This window comes from Episyrphus balteatus, chromosome 1, assembly GCF_945859705.1.
Source record: "Episyrphus balteatus chromosome 1, idEpiBalt1.1, whole genome shotgun sequence".
NCBI classification, from domain to species: Eukaryota; Metazoa; Arthropoda; class Insecta; order Diptera; family Syrphidae; genus Episyrphus; species Episyrphus balteatus.
Genome location: NC_079134.1, coordinates 102,124,858 through 102,149,132, shown reverse-complemented (window position 1 = coordinate 102,149,132; position 24,275 = coordinate 102,124,858). Strand labels below are relative to the sequence as shown.

The 24,275-nt window shown below is 31.7% G+C and overlaps 1 protein-coding gene and 1 long non-coding RNA gene across 2 annotated transcripts in view; one reads left to right on the top strand and one right to left on the bottom strand.

Moving 5' to 3' along the window:
- Nucleotides 1-24,275, top strand: part of LOC129907856 (protein deadpan) — a 58,707-nt gene that overhangs the window by 3,114 nt on the left and 31,318 nt on the right. The window lies entirely within an intron of this gene.
- On the bottom strand, nucleotides 19,980-22,751 carry LOC129907863 (uncharacterized). Its single transcript, XR_008771186.1, has 4 exons — nucleotides 22,114-22,751; nucleotides 21,163-21,614; nucleotides 20,245-20,408; nucleotides 19,980-20,182 (listed from the first exon to the last, which is right to left on the bottom strand). It is a non-coding gene; the product is annotated as an uncharacterized LOC129907863 (long non-coding RNA).

Sequence of the window (24,275 nt, the reverse complement as noted above, 5' to 3'; positions counted from 1 at the left end):
AACAATTCCCTTTTATACAAGAACTTTTGTAAAAAGTTATTTTTTTCAAAATCACAAGTCAAAAGTCATTTTCAATGCGTTTTCGTGAATTCCGCGTAAAATAATTCACGCAAATGCTTTTGAATTTTTTAACCTGTTATTTTTCACAACTTTTGCAACAGTTCTTTTGTAAACGTGAATTGTACTGACGAAATTCACGCAAATGCTTTGGATTTTTTCCTGTGATTTTTCCCAAAACAACTTTTTAACAGTTCTTTACTAAATGTGAAGTGGTTTGACTGGAATTTTTGCATTTGCTCTAAATTTTTTTTTAACCTGTGATTTTTCCCAAAAAAACTTTTGCAATAATTCTTTTGTAAACGTGAATTGTTTTGACCGGGATTCACGCAAATGTTAAGGATTTTTTTTAAACCCGTGATTTTGTTCAAAATAACTTTTGCACCAATTCTTATGGAAACGTAAATTTAAAGCTTAATTCACGAAAATGCATTGAAAATTACTTTTGACCTTGGAAATAAATAGCTTATGCAACAGTTCCTGTGTAAACGTGAATTGTTTTTATCGGAATTTACACAAGTGCATTGTGATTTTTCCCAAAACAACTTTTCAACAGTTCTTGTGTAAATGTGAATTGTTTTTACCGGAATTCCCGCAAGTTCGGTAAAATTAATGTTTAGTTTACCCCTTACAATCACGTATGGCTCCAGAAGAATCACGGTTTGCCCGCGAATATTTGCTGTGAAATCGCAGGTTGCCCTGATTAAAATAAGGGTTTTCAACGTTATTTTTCTCGTGAAATAATAAATTTCTCCCGTAAAATCAAGAGTCGCTTAGACAAAATAATGTTTTCCCCAGTATAATCACGGATGGCTTTGGTAAATCGCGGATCTGTTTGCTTAAACCAGGAGTTTTCCTCGTAAAATCAGCGCCATTGTTTCAAATACACTCGTATTTGAGCTTCATTAGTACTTCCTACGTAAAAAATCGTAAAGAAATGTGTATATTGGAAAATACAAACGTTAATAATGCTACGTGTAATTTTTTGTTTTTTTTTGGGATTTTCATAAAAAAAATTGAAATCACGATTAAAAATCACAGGTTACAATCACCGTGAATTCAAAATCACAGTCACAGGTATACCTGTGATTGAAAAATCACGACTTAGCTCATCTCTAATTTGCACTATCATTTTACCTTCCATATTAAGTAAAAACAACTTTTGTTCGCGTTCAATAACACCATTTTCTAATTTGATGCGTTTAAAACTTCATAGAACTTTTTTTTTGTTTTTTACCAATAATATCTGTTGTAAATTGGAAAACCTTATTTAACATAATATTTCGTTTATTTTTGTTGTTGTTCTTATGTTTAATGTCTGTTGCACCATAAAATTATCATTATTACATCATTCAACATCATCTTAATACCTTTAACTGCATTTTTAGACTATTTCGAGAATTTCTATAATTAATTCCAGCTAAAATAGCGTTCTATATTCAAAAACAACGGCAACACTTACAGTTATGAACGATACCTTTTTCAAAAGCCAGAATTATACACTTGATTCTTATTTTTAAATCAAATTATTTAAATTAATTGTTCTCTAAATAATCAACTATAAAGTCAAAATTTGGGAAAAAAAAATTAAAAAAAACACATTCAATATTATTTTTACCAAAAAAAAAAATTTCAATATGAAATTAATCGATGAAATAAACTGCCTCAATTAATTTCTTATCAAATTCTGAAAACCATATGCTTCTATGACTCCTAGTTTTTGAGAAAATTGAAAATTAAAAAACTACCTTTTTATCAGATTTGTATTTTTTAACCGTTTTCGTTTTTACATAAAAATAATGTTTGCAAGCAGTATGGCTCACTATTAAAGTATTTCGAGTGGGTGCGATTTTGGGTGTAGGCAAATTTTCTTTAAAATTTAAGTTTTTCAAATTCAAAAGAAACTTTGTATATACCCAACCTTGCCCCCGCCCCAAATCTTTAATTGTGCCCAAGCAGGGGGGTTGCAGGGGGATAGCATGCGGGACAAAGAGGGTCCTAAAAAGGGAGTTAAGTTAAAAATTTGTTAATATTAGCGAAAATAGCCAAGAAAATGAAAATCTGATACAAAGGTATTTCTCTTATTTTCAATTTTCTCGGAAACTAGAAGGCATTAAAGCAAATGGTTTTCAGTATTTCATAAAAAATTAGTTGAGGCAGTTTATTTCATCGATTAATTTCATATATAAAGTCACAGTCTTGATTAAAATAGTCACAGTACACATAATAAGGTAATATATTCCGAACGTTGTCAAAATTTGTTTGTCAAAAATGGGCACCAATCTGTCAGGTCGGCCTTTAATTTTTATATTTCAATCGCAGTAAACAGGAAATTTGTTTTTGTTTTAATTTATAAAATGTCATTTAAAATTATTATAAATTGAAAAATAACAAATTTTCTTCGTGTTTCATCGCGGGAAATGGTAAATAATTGTATAAAAATTAGTGGTGTGCGTGGTTTATCGGTTTTTTTGCGTTTTTCGTCGGTATTTTAAAGAATTAAAAATTCGGTAGCTGACATTGGTCGCCAAAGAGTCATGTTTTGACAATCTGGCGACCAATGTCATTCCGGAATATATTACCTTTTTATGTGTACTGTGAAAATAGTATTCAATTTGTTTTTTCAAATTTTTTTCACAAATTTTGACTTTGAAATCGATTATTTCAAAAACAATTGATTGAAATAACTTGATTTTAAAACTCAAATTAAGTGTACAGTTTCTGCTTTTGAAAAAGGTATCATTTATACCTGTAAGTGTTGCCGTTGTTTTTTAATATTTTTTTTTTAATTTTTCGTCATATTTTTGAAAATTGCCCCTCCCGCCTAAACGGGGGGAGATAGACCCCCCTCCAATAGAAAAATATAATTGTATTGAACACTTCTACAAAATACTGTTATCAATTCTTTTCCCCTAAGTTATCGTACTCGTGCCTTTTTTTCCTGTGTAAACACGCATGTTTATGTTTAAGCAACTTTGTCTTTCCTTAGTAAAAATTAAATTTGAGCTCATTTTTATTATTTTACATAACTATTAAACACAAAAAGTCACTTTAGACTCTTCAAAATAATTTATCGCACAAAACCACTACTTTTGCCCCACTGTGCGTCGTATCCTTTGACATTGGTTGTCAACAATAGATCAGTTCGATTTTCTGTTTCTGAGTGCATACCGGGGAATTTCAGAACTAAGAACTGTGTTCTTTTCTTCTCCGATTTTATGAATTGTGAACTTTAATTGTATATTTGTGATGAAAATTTAATAAAAGTAACATTTAATGCTATATCTAATCAATTATATCAATTAAATACTCAAATTCTGTTGTAGAGATCAATTTTACTATGCCAAAGTTATACCTACAACTCATAATTTGTTATAAAAAATTGTTTTTAACTGAAGAGCAAGTACCTACATGAAATCTAGTCGCGCATTTTATTTTATTAAAAAAAAGAACAACAATAATATTTAAAAATTTCTTCCATCAGAACTTCCTTAGTGCACATTCAGCGATAAAATATCGAACACACCTTGGAATTTTAAGTGAGCTGTCAAAAAAAAATCCGTCATACGACGTATTCTATGGATCACCCCTTTCTGTCCCATCCTTCAACTTCAACGGATGGATTGACGGAACGGACGCGACGCAACGGATTCTATGGGTTGGGGCCTTCAAACGTCAAATTTTATCACTTGTTGAAAGCTAGGCGAGTATTACCGCCTGAACACAATGGATAATGCTTTAAAAAAACGCTTGAAGCAGAAACTGTCATTTAAAACGCGCACTTTGAAGCAAAGGACGTTCACAATAGTGAAGCGCAGAACAAGTATAGTTGGCAGAAATAAATTTAAAAAAAAAAGAAAAAAAATACCTAAGTTATTGTTCTCTCAATGTGAAAACGAGTTGATAGTTTTTAAATAAATCAAATATCTCCCATTTAAAATAATTTTTGTTCAACTTGATCTCTCCACTCTGCATATAAAGTATACAAATGTCAAAAATATGCGCAGCATGAAATCAAAAGTTGAAGTTCACTCAACTTGCGCGTAGGCATCCGCTTCAGCTTCGGCTTTAACTTCGCACTGTAGCGCTATGTATTGGTTTCATACTTTTCAACTTGGACACTACCACAAGCTTGAGCTTCACCATTGGGCACGTTCAAACAGTTAACATAAAGCTATCGGATAGCTTTTTGTTGTTGTAAACAGTGTTAAAAATTAGCAAAGAAACGAACCATTTTCTGTCAAAAAATAATCTGAAGGTATCCGAGAATTTTTGGTATACCTCAGGTATTCGAGTGATCAGCTGATAAAAATTTGGCTATTTTTTATTTTGATTTCAATTCGTGCGATTATTCAGCTTGAAAATAAAATAAATTTGCAAGAATTAAAGTTAAATCGATTGTGCAAGTACTATGCAACAATAAAAAAACAGGAATTTGCTCAAAAGAAACAATTTCCTCTTTTCAATATTTTCATATTTTTTTGTAGCTGCTTTGGGAAGCTATCTGGATAGCTTTTCGTTCAAAGAGGTATTCCAGATACAGGTATCCCAGATAGCCTATCCGATAGCTGTTTGAACGTGCCCATTGTGTTCAGCCAGTACCTAAAGGTTAAAATTTTCAAATGTATTTTTTGAAGGTTTTTCTTACAAAAATAATGCAGAAATTTTAGATTTTGATTAAAAAACAATTTTTGTACTACTTTGGAAAAAAGTTGCCAAATACATATTTCATTTATGTATTTATTTTTAAATTAATCTTAAAAATGTTAAATTTTTTTTAAATCAAACAAAATATTGTTGTCATTTGTATTAAATTTGAGTTTCAAATTCAATCATGACAGTGAAAATTCTTTAGAAAATGGGTGTTTATCGCATGGAGTTACAGAAACTACATTTTTTTGTAGAATCGATAAATGAGAAATAAATTTTTGATGTGCAATGATGTGCTCATTAACCGTTAATTTAAACGACATGAAACTAAAATCTGTGTTTTGCAGGGTGTCCCAAAAGTCAACGTCGAAACAAAAACGGTAGATAGGGTAGGTAATGACAGTTATCAGAAAAATAATTTTTAAAAATCGTAGCCATAATGTTTCGTGAGTTATGGGTATTGGAAAAAAATCTAAAAAATTGTCACCCTGTGACGGTCTTTCATGTGCTATGCTTTCATTGCTATCCGTATCCACAGTTGTCGTTTACATGCATTACAAAAACAAAACGCAGCTGCCGATAAAAATGGACGCTAAACCAAGCTGCGGATAGAACTTTGACGAAGTGTCTATAGGCGTGTTTTTTTGGCAAAGCTATCCGCAGCAGGATTTCCCAAATATCAACACTGATGAAAAATGTATATGCACACACCAAGAGAAAGGAAAACGTAAACTTATACACTTCGTCAAAATTCTATCCGCAGCTTGGTTTAGCTTGTGTTCCTATCGGCAGCTGCGTGTTGTTTTTGTAGTGCATGTAAACGCCAACTGCGGATACGAATAGCAATGCCAAAAAGCGAGGTAATCCGTCGGAGCGGAAATTCTCCGATTTTCTACGAATCGGCGACTTTTTGCTTCGAGGTATTGATCGGCTGATCGGAAATTTTCTCCGACAAATTTCAACGTATGTCATTGCATGCTATGAAGTACTTCTAATTAGAGATGTCGCGAACATTTATTTGGCCGAATACCGAATATTCGCCAAGATCGAAGGGCGGACCCATACAAGGGGTGGTCAACACATACTACAAAATTTCATATTTTCACAACATTTGCTAAAGTCTACCTTTCTTCTCCTGGGGCAAGTGCTTACAGCACTTAGATAAAACAGTCAACCTTAAAACTATGACCATGAGAACTGCACCCACATCAGCCCTAGAAACATTCCTTTCACTTGCCCCGATCGACCTTGTTACAAAAGAATCGGCGGCCATAAGTGCCCTCCGTTTGAAGGAGGGCAAGAATTGGAAAGGGGGCCACTTGGGTCATAAAATAATAATGAACTATGTTGCAAGTAACATTCAAACTGACTATACTCTTCCATTTAATGATTTCAACCCAGTAGCGCTGACAGACTTCCCTACAAGAGAACTCTGGGAGTCAAACAGGGTCATTATTGCAGATCATGTCTCGGTTTTCACTGACGGGCCTAAAACAGACCTAGGCGTAGGGTTAGGCACCTTTTCAGATTACCCTCCCATAAACAAATCACTGAAACTCCCTGACTTCTGTAGTGTTTTTCAAGCGGAAGTTTTTGCAGTTTGCGAAGCAGCTAACATACTCTCCGCACTCAACTTAAAGGACAAAAATATTGATATCTTCATAGACAGCCAGGCAGCAATTAAAGCCATTTCCTCTATTGTCACGAAGTCCAAACTAGTTGACCTGTGTCGTAATACACTAAGGTCCCTAAACATAACGAACATAGATACCTTTCGATGGGTCCCAGGACATCGTGATATACAGGGGAATGAAAGGGCAGATGAATTGGCCAAAACAGGATCAAGTGCCAAACCGTTTCATGGGTGCTTATGCCAATGGAGCACGAAAAGAGCAGAATAAAGCAAAGCTTCTTGAACTCTGCAAACGACAGATGGTCAGCTCTTGAAACCTGTCGTGTTTCAAGAAATCTGTGGCCGACCCTTTCTAAGAACAAAACTGAAATCTGAAACCATACTTAAGCTAAGCAGGCCTCAGTTGTTAGCCCAGTAATTTTAGGCATTTTTTAACCCAATCTGCGGAAAAATTCCTACTGGGCTCGATTTTGGTATAAACCTTTCTTACGGCGGCGTTGTTATGAAGATGTGAAAAATCTACATTGATATCGCGTCAGCGTTAGAAGTTATAGAGGTCAAAAGGTCACGAAAATCAGTTTTTCGCATATATATCGTGAACTGCTGCTCGGAGGTCAATAGGGGTCTATGGAAAATCTGTTCATAAAATTATCTACAAATATTGCCTTATGCATTTTTCTGTAAATCCAACCGATTTCGGGCTATTATTATAACGTAGTCATTCAAACTACATAAATTTGTTCAAAGTTTCGATATGACTCTTAGAAGTAGTCTAAGATTGATTTGGGGTGTTTTTCCCTGAGACCAAAACGTCTCAGGGTAGGTAATTTTGACCTGAAGCCTGGTACGCTGCTCGCGCTAAATTTTAGCTTCCATACAAATTATCGAAAAATTTTATCCGAGCTAAAATGGATCCCATACAAATTATCGATAACTTGTATGGGAATTTTATCTCGGCTAAAATTTAGCGCGAGCAGCGTACCAGGCTTGAGGGTCAAAATTAATTGCTAAGATTTTATTAAATAGTTAGTTAGTAGCTAAGTAACTTAGTTAGTTAGTTAGTTAGTAAGTTATTTAGTAAGTTAGTTTGAATATCGATTACAAGTGAAACTTATAAAAACGTATTAATAAAATACACATGTATTTTTCAGTATTCAAATACTGAATTATTCACTCTTAAATAAAACAATCCTATTATTACGTATCATGTATTATGCCTACGCTTGAAACAGCTCTATTCCGAAAACGATTAGATTCACAGAAAAATGTGTAAGGCAATATTTATAGATAATTTTATGACGAACAGATTTTCCGTAGACCCCTATTGACCTCCGAGCAACAGGTCGCGAGATATATGCGAAAAACTGATTTTCGTGATCTTTTGACCTCTATAACTTCTAACGCGGACGCGATATCAATGTCGATTTTTCACATCTTCATTAAAACTCCGTAACGAAGGTCTATACCAAAATCGACCCCAGTAGGAATTTTTCCGCAGATAAAACCTAAAATTACTGGACTATGTCCCTATTGATTGGTATCCTTACAGGTCACAACTCAATGCGAACCCACATGAGTAGAATGGGTATTGTCTTATCAGACTTATGAGGGTGTCAAGCCGAAGAGGCGGAGAAGGGCTCATACCACTTCCTTTGTGAATGCCCCAGTTTAGCAAAAAGTAGGAAAACAACTCTCGGAGTTAGATGACGTCTCGTCCTTGCCACTGAATTTATCCAAATTTCAGGATGGTTCAGGGAGGCCCCCTGCATTTTTCTCAAAACTGAAGGGTGTTCGGGCAAAACGGACTTGAACTTCAAATTTAGCGAGTCCAAAAACATATAGAAAGGGTCTGGTTCCTGGTACATGGAACTTTTTTTTTTGTGTGCCGGGGATGAAAGCGAAATTTCGCGACAGTGCCAGCACACCAAAAAAAAGTTGTATGTACCAGGAACAAGACCTATCTTTCTATATGTTTTTGGACCCCCTGAATCCAAATTTCAAGTCCGTTTTGCCCGGTCACCCTCCAGTTTTGAGAAAAATGCAAAAAAGACCCCAAAAAAGGCAAAAAACTTCCTTTTTTTAGTTTTTTGCATTTAACTCAAAACTGGAGGGTGACAGGGCCAAACGGACTTGAAATTCGAATTCAGCCTGCCCAAAAACATATAGAAAAATAGGTCTGGTTCCTGGTACATGACACTTTTTTTATTTTGTGTAATTAATGTCTTTTTTCTTCTCCATTTGGCATTCGGTATTCGGCCGAATAGTTAAACTATTCGACTGAATACCGAATATAAGAAAAATAGGCCGAATACCGAATATTCGCGGCATCTCTACTTCTAATGGTTTTATTCTTATTTTTTTCGAAGGCCTCCGACAAGTTTTTGTTGCGGAATGAATAATTAAAATGTAAGTAATAAAGAAAAAAAAAACTATTTTTAGTAAACTTTTGTTATTTATTATGCATTTTTGTGTTTAGGCTAAACGAAAAAAAAAATATGTATACAAAAAGATCACCAAAAATTGTGGCTGTATTGGGAAGATCTGCCCAATCAGTTAAATTGAATTGAACCACGACAAAGGGATGTTGGTGACTGAAAAAAGGATGTTCGTGACTATACAAAAGTCCAATAAATAAAACTATTGATAAACAAAAAATAGCAGGCATTGGCGGGCGGAGGGCCTTACAGGCCAAAATCTTTCACAAATAAATTTTCTTTCATTTTTTAAAATCCTCCTTTTTTCTTGAGTTTTTGTCCCTTATTTGTTATGACTTGGCCTCCAAAAATAATGCGACACTTGCCATGGACACTTTTAAATTTTCTTAAATGAAATAACTTCAACTCGTTTGTTATTCTTTGAATAATTGTTTTTTCTTTCATCTGTTGTTTTTTTCTGTCATCTGTGATGGTAGAGATGGTCTTCTCAAAAAAAATATCGATATTTTTCGATTCAATATTTTGTTGAATAGAAATATCGATTCATTTTTAAATTAACGCAAGGGTGTAATTTATCGTACATTGGCATTCTTACTTATGAGAAACTATGAAATGAAAATCTCTATATAGTTATATGACAATTTAAATGTATTTAGGTGTTTTTATTTATAAATATAATATCGGAAGATATACCAACTTTTCGATGTATCTTTATATTTTGTACATCTCTATTAAAATCTTGAATCTGACGCATGTCAAATTGTTGCGATGCGGTGCGTCGTCGTATTTCTCTATTATTTTTTCCGATGAAAGATACCTCGAATGCAATTTGAGCCTCCGACGAAGTATGCATTTTTACTCAGTGTTAATATTTGATAAATTCTACTGCGGATAGCTTTGCCAAAAACACGCCTATCGTTTAGGCTTGTGTAGTTCGCGAACGAACTAGTTCAATGAACTAGTTCATCTTGGTGAACTAGTGAACTTAGTTCACTTACTTAGTTCAAACAGCGAAAAAGATTTGTTTCAACCAACTAAACAGCAACCTAAAGCAGTCGTAACGCTGCTCGCGCTAAATTTTAGCCGAGATAAAATTCCCATACAAGTTATCGATAATTTGTATGGGATCCATTTTAGCTCAGATAAAATTTTTCGATAATTTGTATGGGAGCTAAAATTTAGCGCGAGCAGCGTACCAGGCCTAATATGACATTACAAAATAGCATTATCATTTTTTTTTTATATATTTTTTGGGTGAAAGGAAGTCCCATCTGCATAGGGAATTTTCAAATTTGGTCCTTGTCTCCTTGTCTTATACAGCGACAGCGCCCTTTTAACCCGACAGACGTTTAAAGAAGGGGTGCAGAAACCAAAGTGCATATGAAATTCCATCCAATTCTTTGTTGAGAGAAATAAGTTCCTCTGCTCTACCTCAAGATTTAGGTGTAAAACAAAAGGTCGCTTGTGTCAGTATCAGCGTTTCTTCTTCAAGCACCCCTTACTCTTATTTCTGAGCAAGAACAAAAAATAAGTAGCATCTTGGTCCTTGCATTACTATGATTTCCATTTAATGAAAGCAAAATGCACTTCTTCTAGACTTTTTTCAGGAACCAGAAAACTCGACAAGAGTATATGAACGAAATTAAGAATTTGTATAGAAAATAAATGTACATATCTGTTATTTTTAGGTTGTATTTCTTTTATTATGTAGAATGCGTCAATTTTACATAAATTTGGATACAGTTTGTACAAACTAATTTTGTTTTTAATTCTAACAAAACCGGAGTGATTAAAATAAATTCAACTAAAATGAACTAGTTCAGAACTAGTTCATTCGCGTGATTTCAACTAAAGTGATCGATCACTCAAATGAACTAATGGCACCAAGTTATACCCAAATTAATTGATTAAGTTCAGAACAATCCGTATTTTCAGAGTTTCTAACCACAATACCAGTTATTCGGCCCTAGCGAGGTATTTCGTCGGAGCGGAATTTTTCCGATTTTCTACGAATCGGAGACTTTTTACTTAGAGGTATTTCTCCGATCAACTGATCGGAAATTTTCTCCGACAAATTTCAACGCATGTCATTGCATGCGATGAAGCACTTCTAATGGTTGTATTTTTGACAGATACAAATAAATTTTTTTCCGAAGCCCTCCGACAAGTTTTTGTTGCGGAATATATAATTAAAATGTAAATAATAAAGAAAAATAAGTAATTTAGTAAACTTTTGTTATTTATTTTGAATTTTTGTGTTTAGGCAAAACGAAAAAAACATAAGTAGGTACAACAAAAAAGGTATACAAAAAGATCACCAAAAATTGTGGCTGTATTCGGAAGATCTGCCCAATCAGTTAAATTGAATTGGACCACGACAAAGGGATGTTGGTGAATGGAAAAAAGTATGACATATCTAAGTCCAACATAAAATAAAACCATTGATAAAGAAAAAAGAAATGCGGTGCGTCGTCGTATTTGTCTATTATTTTTCCGATGAAAGATACCTCGAACGCAATTTGAGCCTCCGACGAAGTATGCGTTGCGGAAAATCTCCGCTCCGATGGAATACCTCGCTAGGGCAGATTATGTAAAACTAATTGTGAAAAAAAAGGAAGGATTACACACTACAGAGATACCCAAAGGAGATGGGAAACTTTTGTACGTTTTACCCCCCAAAACCCATTCGTTTATTTCGTGTTGTTGTAATCTCTTTTGTATTCGTGAATAAATGTGAAAAACACACATAGTGTAGCCATGATGTTTTTACGCACACCTAGCCAAAAATGTAAGATTTTTCACGCATACTTAGCCAAAAGCGTCCGTTTTTTCACGCATACTTAGCCAAAAATGTCCGACGGAGCTTGTAGGCAAACCAGTATGACGTCAGAAGTTTCCCATCTCCATCTGTGTATCTCTGACACACTGTGCTCATTGCCATTTTAATACAGTGTATTTATGATGTTCTTGATACTTTACAGAAACCTGAAGTCAAAATACATTTATGGATTTTTTCCCAGCAAAAGTCTAACTTTTCTGTACTTTTCCGAGAAAAGATTGTTCACCTTAAAATTTTGTGTGATGATTGTGAACATCATTCATTTAATGTTGTTTTTGGTTTTGGTTTCACGTTAGAAAAAAAAAAAAATAATAAAAAAATTACTTATTTGTTTTTTAACAATCATTAGGTGTGTTTTTTATTACCACCGGGCTTAACTGGACAAATAAAACCCAGTCGGGGCTAAGCAATTTACATGTTTAATACAAAAACACCTAAGCCCCGTGGGCTTACTTGTTTAGCCCGGAGATTTCTCTGGGCTTAACTTTTTGAACAGTTTTAAAACGGTGCTTCCAAACTATTTTTTACATAAATTAGGTGTGTTTTTTATTACAACCGGTCTTAACTAGACAAAAAAAACGCAGTCTGGGCTAAGCAATTTACATGTTAAATACAAAAACACCTTAGCCCCCTTGGGCTTAGTTGTTTAGCCCGGAGATTTCTCTGGGCTTAACTTTTTGAAGAGTTTTAAATCTGTGCTACCAAACAAACTTTTTTATAAATTGTTTAGAATTTGTTTAAAAACATGAAAACTGACGTTTGGAAGGACAAAATGTATTAAAATAGTTTTGCTAGCATACATTATTGTATCTCTTTGTAAAACATACATGAAAATTACAAGAAAAGGACGAAAGCGAAAAATATGACAACTCTAAATTTTTGTTGTGTCAGCTGTTTTCGGAACATTCAATATACAGTGCTGCCAAGATTTCAGGTTAAGCCCCGAGGCGTTTTTTTTGTCCACTTAAGACCGGTGGTAATAAAAAACACACCTATTGTTTAAAATTTGCTTACAAACGTGAAAACTGACGTTTGGAATGATAAAATCTATTTAACTAGTTTTGCTAGCATACATTTATGTATCTCTTTGTAAAACATACATGAAAAATACAAAAAAAACTCGAAAGCGAAAAATATGACAACTCTAAATTTTTGTTGTGTCTTTTGTTTTCGGAACATTCAATATACAGTGCTGCCAAGATTTCAGGTTAAGCCCCGATGCGTTTTTTGTCCAGTTAAGCCCGGTGGTAATAAAAAACACACCTATTGATTCAGTGTAGTTTATAAAAAGTTTTTTGATTCCTAACAAAATTTTTTGTTCGGTCTGAGCTTGGGTACAGTTGTTTTTTTCATGTGAGACACGTGTGAATTTTATTTTTGTTGTTGACTTTCTTTATAAAAAAATTATAAGATAATAAATCTTATACACACAGAGAAATTTGTAATGAAATTAACTAAAAACGCTAGTGAATTTCACTAAAAATGTAGTGATTTTTCAGCTTACTAACGCTGTAGTTAAATTTATTATTCCTGTAGTACTTCAATTGATAGTATAATTCACTACAGATGTAGTAAATTTCATTACACGAAATTAGTGAAATGTATTGCCAATGTAGTGAAACTCACTACAGATTTTTTAAACATGGTAGTAAAATCTACTGCCGATGTAGTGTAATTCACTGCATCAGTAGTAAAATGTATTACACATTGCAGTGAAATTTACTGCAATTGTAGTGAAATCCACTACAGCGGTAATGAAATTATTTACAGCTGTAGTGAAATCCACTACAACGGTAGTGAAATGCACTACAGCGGTAGTAAAATTCACTACAGAGGTAATGAAATCCACTACAGTGGTAGTGAAATTATTTACAGCTGTAGTGAAATTCACTACAGCGGTAGTGAAATGCACTACAGCGGTAGTGAAATGCACTACAGCGGTAGTGAAATCCAGTACAGCGGTAGTGAAATCCACTACAGCGGTAGTGAAATGCACTACAGCGGTAGTAAAATCGACTACAGCGGTAGTGAAATCCACTACAGAGGTAGTGAAATCCACTACAGACGTAGTGAAATCCACTACAGTGGTAGTGAAATTATTAACGGGTGTAGTGAAATCCACTACAGCGGTAGTGAAATTCACTACAGCGGTAGTGAAATTCACTACAGCGGTAGTGAAATCCACTACAGCGGTAGAGAAATCAACTACAGCGGTAGTGAAATCCACTACAGCGGTAGTGAAATTATTTACAGCTGTAGTGAAATGCACTACAGCGGTAGTAAAATCGACTACAGCGGTAGTGAAATCCATTACAGAGGTAGTGAAATCCACTACAGACGTAGTGAAATCCACTACAGAGGTAGTGAAATCCACTACAGTGGTAGTAAAATTATTTACAGCTGTAGTGAAATTCACTACAGCGGTAGTGAAATCCACTACAGCGGTAGTGAAATTCACTACAGCGGTAGTGAAATTCACTACAGCGGTAGTGAAATCCACTACAGCGGTAGTGAAATTCACTACAGCGGTAGTGAAATCCACTACAGCTGTAGTGAAATTCACTACAGCGGTAGTGAAATTCACTACAGCGGTAGTGAAATCCACTACAGCTGTAGTGAAATTCACTACAGCGGTAGTGAAATCCACTACAGCGGTAGTGAAATCCACTACAGCTGTAGTGAAATCCACTACAGCTGTAGTGAAATCCACTACAGCTGTAGTGAAATCCACTACAGTGGTAGTGAATTTTATTACATAAAACCGTGAAATCTACTTCAGTTGTAGTAAAATCCATTTCAAATGCAATACAATTACTGCAACTAAAAGTGAAATATTCTACATATATATTAGGGTGTTCCCAAATAACGAACACCCCAATATATTGTAGATTTCAGTTTTTGATGCAATAATTTATATTGCATTTTTGAAGCAGATTTTACTATAGTATCAGCAGACTCCAAAGTTTTTAGAATACTTTTTGCTTCATCTGCAAAAGATTTTAAATTTTTATCATTAGAATTCATTTTTAATTAATAATGTAGATTTTATATGAATGTATCGGTAGTAATATACTTACAGAAATTTAAATAAAATTCTGAAACAAAATCCAACTCTGAAATAATAAACGAAAAACATTGTACATTTATAATCTTCTTTTTTATTTCCTAGCAATTAATATTCAAATATTTTTAAATTTAAGTGCCAATCTACCATCGGAGAGATTGTGTGGCAAAGCAGGATAATATTCAAAATCTGTTATTGATTTAATGCTTAAAACATTTGTGTTATCTGTTATAATAAAAGCATTGATATTTATATCATATTTAATAGAATGGAAACAATAGCTATATACAAATTTTTTGGTAACCACTATTTCGGAAATCTTATAAATAAAATTACTTCGCTTATGAAATAAATAAAAACCAGAAGTGTATGAAGTTCCCATAAAATATATGTTTTCTGAAAATGTTTGGATGCCATCAAGCCCTAGTGCTTGAAGGTCCTTGAAATATGTTTTGTCAGATATACATACATTTTTACTTTTAAAAACTTTAATTTTACTATCTTTTTCATTTAAAAAAAAAAAGTTTGCTAGTTTTAAAGACAACTTAATTCCAACGGAGTAGCATAAGTTCTTTCTTGATGTGATGCTCTGGGCATATTGTTTTAACTCTTTGTGTTTGCCTTCATTTCTCATGCTCCAAAACATTTTTAATGGTCCAACTTTTTGAATTACAGTGGGATAGTGAGTTAAAAAATGAGCTTTTGGCTTGAGAGGCTCATCAAATAGTTTTCTGTAAGTTTTATTATGATCAGCTATACGAGCTTTTAATTCTTCTAAATCATTTTTATTAAATGAACTTAACAAACATAAATCTACCAATTTTTGAAGATTTAAAAAAAAAATCCAACATTCATCATCATTTGGTACAAAATCCCAGACCATCAATGAAAAAAAATGCACAAAGCAATGGGTTTCGCTCGCTTGCATATTTAAATTTTTGTTTTGTAAGGCTTCAATTTTTATAGGAAGGGAGCAGTTTTTCGAGTCTATGCTGCCATAATCAAAAAGCTGTTTTCGATCATTCAAATCTTCGAGGGAAAAATACTTCTTTATTTTAATGAAGTATAAAATAATAGCGCACATATCGTTTTTCAGAACACCTTCGAAAAGATCATGCATAATATCAACAGAAACATTAACTACAGCATGAAAAGATGGAAGGCTATTGAAAATGCATACTTCTGAGATTCCTGTTTGTTTTGGGTCATTAAGTAAAACATCAGAATCATAATTTGAAACAGTTCTTAAACTACTTGCTAACTCATAGCATAGGCTTTGAGTTTCGGTTTTTGAAGCTTTACAAATTCGACAAAAATGCAGAGCCGAAAATGAAGATCTGAAGCCCAAAATTTTATTAAGTCCTAGATTGTCACCAGTAACCAAGCCTAGAACAAAATAAACCCTTTTTTCAATACCTTCGGTCTTAATTACTAAGCCTTTTTGTTCTAACTCTGATAAAATTTTCAGAAGGTTATGAAGAACATCCAGACGTTCATATTTCTTAAAATACTCAGCTTTAATAAGCATAGCAGGCAATATGTTGGCCAAAGAAGAACGTTTGTGCTCTGGTAAAGTTGGGAAATTAATATAGAATGCAGAAATTGAGTTTACGCCGGAATGAGAACCTAAAACATTATCTGGATCGAAATCATCGTTATAGAGAAAATAAGGGACAACAGTTTTATTTTCGTTTGAAAATCTTAAATGAATTTCACGCCAAACAGAACCACACACAAAATTTTGTATATCATCAGAATGCTTCATAAGATCTTCCATTTCTGTCAAAGTTTTTTTCAACAAATTTTCAGTCTCAAAAAATTTTTTTATTATAAAAGGAATTGATAGAATAGTTCCTTTTATTTCCTTGTATTTTAAAACTGGTTTGCCTTTTTCTATTGTATTTTGAATTTCAGATGAAACTGTAACATTAGTTGGTAATTCTAGTAAATTTTGTTTCGTCAAATGCTTTACAAGTTTATGTTCCGTATTTATTTGAGAAAAAGCTGTTTCACAGAATTGACTTATTTTTCTAATTGCTATTGCTGAATCGTTTGATTTAATAACACATTTGATATAGAGTTTGAATATTATTTGAATAAGAGTTTTTGAATTTCCGATACAATATTGAATACTAAATTCCTTGGAACGGAATTGTGATTCATCAACTTTAAAACAAATCTTAATGCACAATCGGAAAGGTCAACATCCTCTGTTTTTGCAACAGATTCTTCAAAATTCACAGTAGATTTTTGATGAAAGCTATCAAGAAGTGAAATATTGTCTGAGTTTTGAGAAGGAAATGAAGAATTCAATTGTTGATTTAAATTATTTGGAAATGAGGAGTTCAATTCTTGATTTAAATTATTTGGATATTCCGCAGATTTAGAAGAAGTGGCTGCATTTAGGGAGGAGTTAGATGTGTTAATTAAATCGGAATGAACTTTCTTTAAATGTCGTTTTAAAATGTGTAAGTCAGAAAAAGCTTGTGGACAATCGCCTTGTCTGCAATATATTTCTTTTTCATATTTATGCTTGAATTTTATATGAGAAAAGTAATCGTCTAAATATAAAAAAAATAGTTCACAAACTGTGCAACTGAACATAACTGACTCAATTTCAATTGTATTGCAAAAGATATAATAGCGGTTTTCAAAAGCTTAACAAGTTTAAGATTATGAAGATGAGTGATGAGCTTAAAAAGTTAAAAGTAATATAAAAGCAAATAACAGATGATTCAAAAAGTTACAGAAGATTTAATAGTTAGAAAACCAAAGTAAGAACAACAAGGTGTCTTTAAAATCGTACGAAGATCAAGTTTTCAGGTTTTCGAAAAGTTAGGAAAAGAAATGATTTCCCAAACTTAATGGAATAATTATCGGCTTAATCCCAGTAAGTTGAGAAGAAGTGTTATAAAGGCAGTAAAATTTTTAAAAAGTTAAGTCGGATGATCAAATTCTCAGATGTTTGAAAAGTTAGAAAAAGAAATGATTTCCCAAACTTAATGGAATAATTATCGGCTTAATCACACTAAGTTGAGAAGAAGTGTTATAAAGGCAGTAAAATTTTTTAAAAGTTAAGTCGGATGATCAAATTCTCAGATGTTTGAAAAGTTAGAAAAAGAAATGATTTCCCAAACTTAATGGAATAATTATCGGCTTAATCACACTAAGTTGAGAAGAAGTGTTATAAAAGGCAGTGAAAATGATTTCCCAAACTTAATGGAATAATTATCGGCTTAATCCCAGTAAGTTGAGAAGAAGTGTTATAAAAGGCAGTGAAAATGATTTCCCAAACTTAATGGAATAATTATCGGCTTAATCCCAGTAAGTTGAGAAGAAGTGTTATAAAGGCAGTAAAATTTTTAAAAAGTTAAGTCGGATGATCAAATTCTCAGATGTTTGAAAAGTTAGAAAAAGAAATGATTTCCCAAACTTAATGGAATAATTATCGGCTTAATCCCAGTAAGTTGAGAAGAAGTGTTATAAAGGCAGTAAAATTTTTTAAAAGTTAAGTCGGATGATCAAATTCTCAGATGTTTGAAAAAATTATAAAATATGGGAACTTAATATAAAGTATTTAATTGAGTTAATTTTATTTAGCTTTAAGCTCATTTATTTACGCTCTTGTTGTTGGACTTAGCAAAATTGACTCTAGATCAAAAAAAAAATTCTCAATAAATAACCAAACGTTTTGGCTTTGTAAAGGATACTTAAGATTAAATACATAAAATAATTTAAAAACTGAATCTAAGGCAGTCATAAAGCTATCTGCCTTATGCAGGATATTATCTGATATTATATAATAAATATTTTCACCTGCAACAAAAATTATAAAATATGGAAACTTTATATAAAGTATTTAATTGAGTTAATTATATTTAGCTTTAAGCTCATTTATTAACGCTCTTGTTGTTGGACTTAGCAAAATTGACTCTAGATCAAAAAAAAAATTCTCAATAAATAACCAAACGTTTTGGCTTTGTAAAGGATACTTAAGATTAAATACATAAAATAATTTAAAAACTGAATCTAAGGCAGTCATAAAGCTATCTGCCTTATGCAGGATATTATCTGATATTATATAATAAATATTTTCACCTGCAACAAAAATTATAAAATATGGAAACTTTATATAAAGTATTTAATTGAGTTAATTATATTTAGCTTTAAGCTCATTTATTAACGCTCTTGTTGTTGGACTTAGCAAAATTGACTCTAGATCAAAAAAAAAATTCTCAATAAATAACCAAACGTTTTGGCTTTGTAAAGGATACTTAAGATTAAATACATAAAATAATTTAAAAACTGAATCTAAGGCAGTTATAAAGCTATCTGCCTTATGCAGGATATTATCTGATATTATATAATAAATATTTTCACCTGCAACAACCATAGGCTGTAAGTTGAGATGAAGGCCCTTGTGGGAGTCTTTTGTCTGGCGGTATTTCACCAAGACGTCTGCTTGGTTTTTGGCTTCTAAAATGTTGCTATTGATGGAGTCCTGAATGGAAACATGCCATTTTTTTCCGTTTTGCAGTTGAATTTGTTGACTGGGAGGAAGTTTAAAATGCAGCAATTTGAAAGTTAGAATGTCTTTCTGATCTGTAAATATATTAATTGATGCAGGGTTAGATGAGATAAAAATGAGATGAGATAATTTTGAAACAAATTTCATAATCTTTTTATTTATTTTTTTAGGTTTATTATATTCAAATATATTTACTTGTATATTAGGCCAGAGCGACAATAGAAAAATAAAAACAAAAGTTTCATTGGATTCAAATGCATGTTATTCAAGATACATGTACAGAAATTCAATTCGCCGGTTTTTTTTTCAGAACAAGCTTAAGTATTCTTTATTGAAAATAAAGATGTAAGCGAGTTCAAGCATTTTGTTCCTAGAGCAGGTATAAGATTTTATAAGCTTTAAAGTAGAAAAAAAGCTCTACATAGTACAGAAACATAAAACGATCTTTGCATCCAGGTATTCTGATTCCGAATCCGAAGTATTTGTATTTGTATTATTATAAAAATTACTAGATACAGCAAGATTCAATCTTTTATAGCATCAAAATTCGTAACCAAGTTGTATATATTACAATACAGGTTCCAGCTCTTATTTTGACTAAAAGTTTAATGCAAATCTATGTAAATGATGTAGGTATATTTACGTTTTTTTTTTGAATGATATATTTTACTGATAAAATATTTGAACTAAAGGTAATACAAATATAAATATTTACAGATTCTAGTCTACTTATACACTGCATAACTTTTTTCAAATTTAAATAGATAAATATTTTCATAAAAGTAAGCTTTTTTATATCATTAATACCTTGATTATCAGAATTTTCAATTTCATTCAATAACAGCTGCACGGCCTTGCTTGCGGTCCCAGCTTGATCGAATGCACTTGTCAAAAAAGCCGTTTGAAATTTTGCCCAGTTTTTCTTTAAATTTAAAGACTTTTCTTCATCAAAAAGAGAAATGAAGTCCAAATCAATCTAGATGTATGAGTAATTTTTGTGAAAAAAAATTCTTTTTTAATTAAAATAGTTTTTCTTACCAAATGAAGTCCAAAAGATTGGGTGAAAAGTGGCCAGTCTTCAAAAATGTCTGCGGTATTCTCTAAAATGTCTGACCTCCTAATATTGAAGCAGTCTTTCCATTTCATGAATACCAATTCTAATGGCTGTGTATTGTATTTAAGCCAATCTTTCGCGTTTAAGCCTGCATGATTAAATTATGTTTTATTTACTTAAGATACTTTATACATTTTTCGCATAATTGAAAAAAAAATTAGGGTAAAATCGGCTAATATCATTTATGATAAAGTCACGAAAGACCAATTTGAACTGCAAATCTTCTTAACTATCACAGCTACTTTTAGCCGATTCTATCCCTGGTTTAAGAAAGAATTAAAAAAAGTTTTGGTTTTGCATAACATGAGAATTATTGGAAATAAGAATAATTCTCTCAAAAAAAATTCAGTATGTATATTTATGATTTTAAAAAACTTTTAAGCAAAATTATTGGTTGCTTCTTTTTTTTTTTACAAAATGCATCAAAATGTAGCATGTGTAGGTGCACGTATATATTTATGTATGTCGAAATTAGCATCTGAACATTTAATTTACAATGTGAATTTTGAAAGCCAATTCAAAGGAGTATAAAAAACAATAAAATTAAAATAAAAAATTATCTTAGAAGTTTTTTTTTCGAAAATGGTCTCCAGACATTTTGAAAATAAAAATAAAAAACACAATTAGAATTGAACAAAAAACTACTTTTTCAATGAATACTCGTATATCCGTAACATGTTGAAAATTTATTTTCCAAAAATGGAAACATTTTAAATAATATTTTTTTTTACGAAATGTAGACCACTTTCTTATGTTCATTTAATATAATGGTGCAATATGGTATATATTTATTAAATTTTAGTTATTTATTAAATTTTATAATAACATTTACAATATCTTACTTTGAGTGTTCTCTAACTCCGATAAACATGACGGCGATGAAGGTGATGATGAAGTTGAATTTCCCGATATTGAAGAAACCTGTTTTTTGGAGCGTCTTGATAAAACTCCTTTTTTTCTTAAAGTTTTAATTTTATTGTTATAGGTTGAATAAAGCTGGCCTCTAGCTCTACTACCATTTCCACTTGCCATGAAATAAGAAGTCTATAAGAAATTTTCATTAGTTAACTAATTAAGTTTAAAATTCGTTTAAGACCTTAGCTTCAAACGGAAAAATTTTGATGACTTGATCTGCTAATGAATTAATTTCTTTTGTACCAAGCGAAATTTCGTTAAATAAAGCGAAGTCTACTATCAAACATATGAGATCTTTTCTCTCCGAAGAATTGAATGGTTTTGTTTTAGATAGCAATACTTTTCCTCTTGAATTTGATTTTAATATCTTCAGAACGTTCTAATGAAAAAGAGTAGTTTTCTTATTTTTCATTAAATAAAATTATTTATGGTATATGCATTGAATATTATTTGCACTGATGACAGTTTTCCAATAATATAATGATGGTTCTTCAAAAAAATTAATAAATTTAAAAAAATTCAACAAATCTTAACTTAGATTCTGAAATCATATTGAGCGTGAGGTAAATTATGAGAAGTAATTATACATTATATGTAGGTACATAGAAGTTTACCAAAATAATTGTTTTCTTTTCAAAAAATATTTAATTTTGTTTATTTTTTCGGAAATTATTCTTAAACCTTAATCTCTTAATTATAATAAGGATTTGCTCACTGTCTGGATTTCCGAAGATTCAATATTTCTTTTAGGTTTAAAGATTAAAGAACCTTCTTTAAGACTAATGATAAAAAAATATTTAGATTACTTTGAATATTCATCATTGAATTAATAACCTAAACATTCATAAATAAAATTATGACCTAGGAGTATGACTCACCAAATGTTGTTCTTCATGAACTGAAGTAAATTTGGAATCCGATTGAAAAACAGTGTTTGTTTTCGGAAGTATTTGCATTATGTCGGTTGTTACAGAGGGAGTATTGCTTGAATTCATTGTAAGACTTTCGGATATTGAACTTAGAGGTAAGTCCTAAATTTATTAATCAATGTTATTATTTGAAAATATGCTTCCTTTTTTTTAAAGATCTTACCTTCAAAGATCTCCATTGAGTTAACCTTGCTTTAAACTTTATTCGCAATCCCATGAATTCTCCAGGAATTAAACGGTCTATGTCAGAAACTGTTATGTGCTCCAGGCAATATAAATCGATGTTTCTTTCTAAACCATCATTATAAAGAATAATGTAAAGAAAATGTAAAGGAGAACATATAATATGTGTTATAATTTACCGTAAAACAATTCACAGAGCTCTGGAAGCTCCCACATTTTCAATAGATCGGCAACAACTGTCTCATTTTGGACGTTGCATGTATTTGTATTTGAAATTTCTGATCTTTCATTTTGTTCGGTGACATCGTCCTCAATGTCTTCAACGAAGACCTCTTCAATTATATCATCAATAATGTCTTCTGATTCTTCATCGCTTTTTTCAATGTCCGACATTTTTTTTTTTTTTTTTAAATTCAACCTTGGAGAGGATAAAAAAAATGTATGTCCTTCTATGAAAAACATAATCACAAAAAAAAAATTACTGTTAAAAAAAGAGACAAGTTCTCCTATATTGAAATTATGATGGCCCAAAAAGTACTGAGATATAAAAGAGAACCAAGTTCTAAAGTTTGGTTTAAAATTTGTATCAATAAAATTTAATTGTTTACTTGGCAATTTTTGAAATACATAACTTTAAAAATCGGTAATTAATAGAAAAATTGTCATAATTTCATTATAGAAGAACTTGTTTTTTTTTCAACAGTAATGTTTTTTGTTGTGATTTTACTACTTTTTGCAATGTATTGCTTTAGATATTAAATTTTTTCCTTTGTAGAAACTACCAGCTCTACCATTCTATCAAATTTAAAGATTCTACGGTAATCAGAAGTGCTCTAAAATATTTTATGAAAATTCAGCTGAAATGGGCAGTTGCCACGCCCCCTGACTAAAATTTTCAGATTTCAAATTTTTTCCTTTGTACAAACTATAAGTTCTACCATTCTACCAAGCTTCGAGATTCTACGATAATCAGGAGTGCTCTATATTAATTGATGAATATTCGGCGAAAATGAGCGGTTACCACGCTCCCTGCATTAAAAATCTAAAATTTGTGATTTTTTCCTTTGTATACATTACAAGTCCCATCATTAATTTTTCTACCTTATATTGACTTAATACCAAAAAAACACCCTAATTTTCAATCGAAAATTCACATGTCAAAATATCAGCTTGGGTGGCTAATGGGTGGCTAATTTATTCTTTATAATCTCTACTTTCTGATGGTTTAAACAAAAATTTACATTAGTATACCATAGGACATCTTCTTGGAAAATTCAAAGAGGGAAAAAAGCTTAAATTCGAAAATTTTTTTCTCATAATTTTCAATTTTGGCCTATTTATTAAAATTTAGACTTTAATTACTCAAAAACCATAAAATTTATCAATGTAACATGAAATCTTACGATTTTTGAGCAATTAAAGTGTAAATAGGCCAAAATTGAAAATGATGAGAAAAAAAAAATTTCGAATTTAAGCAATAAATTAGCCACCAAAAAAGTTCAATGAACTCGGTTGCAAATCCGATGTAAGAATGGTTTGAGTTGCAAAAAAAAGTTATTTTGAAAATAAGATGTTGAGTATATGATGAATTCATCATATACCAACACTTTAAATCGCAAAAATCAAAAAAGTTCAATGAACTCGGTTGCAAATCCGATGTAAGAATGGTTTGAGTTGCAAAAAAAAAGTTATTTTGAAAATAAGATGTTGAGTATATGATGAATTCATCATATACCAACACTTTAAATCGCAAAAATCAAAAAAGTTCAATGAACTCGGTTGCAAATCCGATGTAAGAATGGTTTGAGTTGCAAAAAAAAGTTATTTTGAAAATAAGATGTTGAGTATATGATGAATTCATCATATACCAACACTTTAAATCGCAAAAATCAAAAAAGTTCAATGAACTCGGTTGCAAATCCGATGTA